The sequence below is a fragment of the Schistocerca serialis genome, chromosome 7 (assembly GCF_023864345.2).
Source record: "Schistocerca serialis cubense isolate TAMUIC-IGC-003099 chromosome 7, iqSchSeri2.2, whole genome shotgun sequence".
Lineage (NCBI taxonomy): Eukaryota > Metazoa > Arthropoda > Insecta > Orthoptera > Acrididae > Schistocerca > Schistocerca serialis.
In genome coordinates, this window is record NC_064644.1 from 455418299 (window position 1) to 455423958 (window position 5660).

At 44.1% G+C, this 5660-nt stretch overlaps 1 non-coding gene across 1 annotated transcript; it reads left to right on the forward strand.

The window, feature by feature from the left end:
- Positions 1-5180: 5180 nt before the first annotated feature.
- On the forward strand, positions 5181-5255 carry Trnas-cga (transfer RNA serine (anticodon CGA)). Its single transcript has one exon. It is a non-coding gene; the product is annotated as a tRNA-Ser (tRNA).
- The last annotated feature ends 405 nt before the right edge of the window (positions 5256-5660 follow it).

Below are 5660 nucleotides of genomic sequence, written 5' to 3' on the forward strand. Positions count from 1 at the left end.
GACGCCATACCTCTGTCTTACACTCTACGAGAGTCTCCGTCTGACACAAACCCGCGTGCTAAGCAATTCTCTCTCACCTGTTGTGTGTAACCAGGCCATTACCCCTGCGTGATGACACATTCCAATACATGTGCCACCCTCTTACCTCTTCACTAACCTACCGTCTCTGGCTCTCGGCATAGGCAACAAAGCTTTGACAATATTCCACGTTTCCTATTCCGCGACACTACACATCCCCCTCCTTTAAGAAAATTCGTCCAGAATTTTACAATTCTGGACTTACTGCTTGTGCACGCCATACTTCCTTATACTCTACAGGTATCTTACAACTACTCCTTCAACACTGTCAAACTTTTCTTATCAGCCAATAATCTATTGACACTTAATACTGATTCCAATCTTATCATTGGTTATCTATTTATATTACGTTCCACTATTCCCGATCCATCCCATAGGTATTTGATGTACGGTTGTTATTTCAGAACGAGACATCTTTCTCCGTAAACAAAAGTAAGTTGCACAAATAAACTCTAGCACTAAGATTATGCTACTCGTTGGCACACCAAATATAATTGTGTTTTGCTTACGTTTCTTCCGATATTGCTGCGTGTGCTGCAGTAGTTGGTTAACTGAGATCTGCTCTTTTTCTGAGATAATCAGGCTACTAAAGATTGTAGTAATGTGGGATCCAAGGTCTCATTAATAAACGTTAGGTTCTGGCGAGGCAATATGTGTGGTGGTTCCTCTGGATAATACAAGATAGGCTGGGTCACATTAATCATTGTTGTACCTGTGAAAGTAGCTGGTAGGTGAAAATGCTTCCCCACTATTTCACATCCAGTGTCATTAATCAGTAACCCACTGCCCTGCAATTCAAGCTATAATATATCTGTCAATCTACCATTTCTGTAACAAGTGGCAACTACGGTCTCTAGTTCGAACACAGAGTAAATCCAATGTTCCCCAACTTTCTGAAATTTCGGTCTCGGAAGTAGAACCTTCGTTTCACATTCTAACGTTCCCATATTCCCCAAGAACAACTGCATCTTACACGAATGATTGTGGGTTGCCACCTCCTTTGTTGGACAAATAAAACACTTCCCCTGAAACAGTCTGTCAAATCTTCCGTAAACATTACCACATGAGCAGTCCTCCGTCTTGACACTTCCCGAGTTTGCACTTGCACCCACTTCCCAAGTGCACCCCATCTAAATGGATATTGGTGTACTGTATAACACTGGTACCGCAAATTCATACCCATCACTGGTATTTGCACTTCTACGTGTATGCTCGCCTGCTCCGTAGTTACTCTCACTTTAGACATGCGATAGAATAACGGTAAATTCCGCTTCGCCGGAGGCACGACACGACGCACTCCATCCGAGAATTCTTTCTGCGCTTTCAGCAATGCCTTCAGCATCTGATCTGGACCTAACAAAGTGACATTCAAGTGCCCATGCACTGAGTGACGCATACCTTCATATAACGCTTCCAATTCGACATGCGCATCATCCACCCTGTCTGCTAATTCTCTCAATAAAGCTGCTACTTGTATTTTCCTGTCTATTCGGCTCAATTTCGCCTGTATAGCCTCTATATCCCCATTCTAGACTTTCCTGGTATTTGCTGCATCCCGTTCCAGGTCTGACGTCAACTCCCGCACTGTTCTAGTGACATTCAATATCCCCAGCTCCATGTTACCCAAACGTGTCGTGTGCCAATCCACTTTCGACTTTGTCTCCTCCGCCAACTGCTTCACCTCCCCCACCGTACTATTCAAGCTCCTTATATCTTCCTCGTCCGCGGTTCCAAACACTGTTTTCAGCAATTTGCCGCCTGCATCCAACCACTCTCGTTTCCTGCAAGGGAGCTTTTGCGGGACCACTTCCGTTACTTGCTGCAGCTGCCTTCTCAGCTTTTCGTATGAGAGCTTCAATTCCTGATACTCGTTCCGTATGTCTTGAAACAACCCCTCCTTCTCCGTGGCCGCCTGTAGCGCCGTAAACCTATCATGTATTGTCCATACATCATTCCTCGCTCCCCATATATTATACGTGAACACAATTGTCCACCTGCGGCTTGACAATACCACATCTAACTGTCTTGCAAACAAAATTCCCTTATCTAGTGGTTGCACCTGCACCACCTCTCCTCTGCAACAGTGTAGCAGTACCAGACTGACGAAAAGTTTCCCGGGCCACATCCTGGCAAGACACCTGAAGGAAAAGGAAGCCATGTCAATCGCTCCCTTCCTTACCATGTCTAAAACACACAAATGACAAGTAAAAACTACAAATACCCTATTACCTAATAACAATAAATACGACATGTTCCTCCCCGAGGACACTTAATCTACTTATCCCTAGACCTAAGTGCGTAAGGAACGTTCCTCTGCTGTTCTTTTAGCTTCGGTACCCTCACACCCCTTGTTATTGCTGGAGGAATCTGTGGTAACGCATCCACTGCGCCCTTAAACGGCTTAATCCTACTCACATGAACTATTGATGACTTGGTTGGTAACTGCAACTTTACGTTCACTGGAGACACTATTTCATTTACCTGATACAGTCCAGAATATTTCGTCAAAACTTCTTCATTTTACCCTTCGGAACATGAGGATTAGCCAACAATACCCATTAACCAGTTCTGTATTGCGGCAGTTTACCTGTTCTTTGCCCAATACTCTCTTGTTTCTCCAAAGCTTTAGTATTAGCACGCCGTACCCTTTGCCAAATCTCTCTCAATTTCTTGGCGAAATTCTTCAATGACTCATCCTGTGAACCTACCTGAGGTTTGAGCACGTCAAATGGTGATGGCATTTTCCGACCATAAATTACCTCATACGGAGAGAGCCCCATTCTTGTATATATGCGTTATATGCGCTTGTCAACAGATTTAAATACACGTCCCAATCCGTGTGTTCTGAATTACGTAATGACTAATCATCTTAACTAACGTCCTATGAACCCGTTCTGTTCGTCCGTTCGACTGAGGATGAAATGGGCTTGTCCGCAATTTCTTAACTTTCAATAAACGGCATATTTGCTTCATCAGCTCTGACATAAAGTTACTACCCTGATCTGTAATTATAGTATCAGGCACACCATACTTCAGCAACCAGTTATTTACTAAGGCTTGCGCAACAGTGCTTGCCTTCTGATCTGGAATAGCTACCATTACCAGATATCGGGAAAAATGATCTAATATTGTTAATACGTATCGATTGGGTCTTCTTAAAAGCTCCGATTACGTCTAATCCGATGAATGCGAACGGACGATCCGCTTCAGGTAGTCTCTGTAACTGAATTTTCTGATGACTTAAATCTGCTCTCTGCGCACACGGTATACAATTTTGCACATACTGCTCTACATCATTGCTACTTGTCTTCCACCAAAACCTTTCAGCTACCTGTCTATCAGTCGTTCTTTTACCCCCATGACCCGACAGTACATGGTTGTGCGCTTGTTTCAACACTTCTTCCCTCAGCGACTCCGGTACTACGACGCGTAGTCCGCATTTCGTCTTCCTGCAAAGCAACCCAGCCTGCATTTCAAACTGCGGTTGCGTTCGGAACAATTGACACTCTCTGTCAGTGGCTTGAGCCTTTATCCACTCCTCCTCACTTATGCCCACAACTTGTACAGCTGCTATTTTTCTTCTAAGCGCATCTACATTCGTATGTTTTACCCTGGTTTGTGGATTACCTCGTAGTCAAATTCACTTAGTTTCAGCGCCCATCTCGTTAAACGACTCGAAGGATCTTTCAACCCAACAATCTGCGTGATCTGTAATCACGTTGAACTTACGGCCATATAAATAACAGCGAAAATACGAGTAAATCACTGCTAACATTTCTTTCTCTGTAGTTGAATAATTCTTCTCTGCCTTATTCAGTTGCCTGGAAGCATAAGCCACTGGATGTTCCTGTCCATTAACCCTCTGAGAAAGAATACAACATACAGCAATATTACTAGCATCACAAGATAGAATGAACTCTTGTTCGAAATCAGAAAGTATCAACACTGGGTCTGATGTTAGTATCTGTTTGAGCTTCTCGAATGCCTCCTGACACTGTGCTGTCCATTCAAACTTAACACCTTTCTTTAACAATCTCGTTAATGGATGTGCAATTTCCGAGAACCCCTTTACGTAATGTCTGTAGTAATTACATAAACCGACATATTGCTGAACTTGTTTAGTGGTCTGTGGCACTGGAAAACCACGCACAGCCGACGTTAGACGAGGATCCGTTCTTACCCCATCCTGACTGATAATATGCCCAAGATAAGTCACTTGCGTCTGAGCAAACCGACATTTCTCAATTAAGCGTAAGATTTGCCGCTCTTAGCCTACTAAATACTTCGTTCAGTCGTTCCACGTGCTCTTCTATATTACGCGAGAAAGTAACGATATCATCGAGGTATACCATAGCAATCTTCGGTTTCAGACCCCGAAGCACACCATCTAACAGAGGCTGGAAAGTAGCAGGAGCGTTTTTCAACCCATATGGCATTCTTCGATACTGAAAGTGACCAAGGCTTATTGTAAAGGCCGTCTTCGGTCTATCCTCGGGACTTACTTCTATCTGATGGTACCCATCTTTAGATCTAGTGTCAAAAAATATTTACACCGACCTAGGTTGTCCAATGTTTCCGTGATGTTCGGTATTGGATATGCATCTCTTACAGTTCGTGCGTTCAAAAAATGATAGTCACAACAAAACCTATACTTTTTAGTAGCATCCAATGACTTCTTAGGAACTACCACTATGTTGGCAGACCACGGGCTTTCACTGTTCTCTATAATACCGTCCCTTAGCTGTTGTTTAATAAATTCTTCCACTAGTGGTTGTAGGTGTTTCGCTATCCTGTATGGTTTTCTATAGACCGGCGGACTATCGCCAGTCGGTATACGGTGCTGTGTAATAGGAGTTGCTGGTAGTGGGCATTCTGAATTAAACAAATCTAAATACTCTAATAACAAAGCTTCCATAGCTTTCCGATCACCATTCTCCAAATGACGAATCTTATCACGTAGCACAGATACCTTGACGGTTTGCTTGACGTTATAATCACCTTGGGATTCACCTATATCCTCACCGTCGAGTATTTCTCGAAGTTTGGAAGGTAGGAGACGAGGTACTGGCGGAATTGAAGCTGTGATGACGGGGAGTGAGTCGTGCTTGGGTAGCTCAGTTGGTAGAGCACTTGCCCGCGAAAGGCAAAGGTCCCGAGTTCGATTCTCGGTCCGGCATACAGTTTTAATCTGCCAGAAAGTTTCATATCAGCGCACACTCCGCTGCAGAGTGAAAATCTCATTCTTGAAACATCCCCCAGGCTGTGGCTAAGCCATGTCTCCGCAATATCCTTTCTTTCAGGAGTGCTAGTTCTGCAGGGTTCGCGGGAGAGCTTCTGTAAAGTTTGGAAGGTAGGAGACGAGGTACTGGCGGAATTGAAGCTGTGAGGATGGGGCGTGAGTCGTGTTTGGGTAGCTCAGTTGGTAGAGCACTTGCCCGCAAAAGGCAAAGGTCCCGATTTCGAGTCTCGGTCCGGCACACAGTTTTAATCTGCCAGGAAGTTTCATATCAGCGCACACTCCGCTGCAGAGTGAAAATCTCATTCAAGTCACTGCTTTATTTCCCGTTAATATTTATGACTGT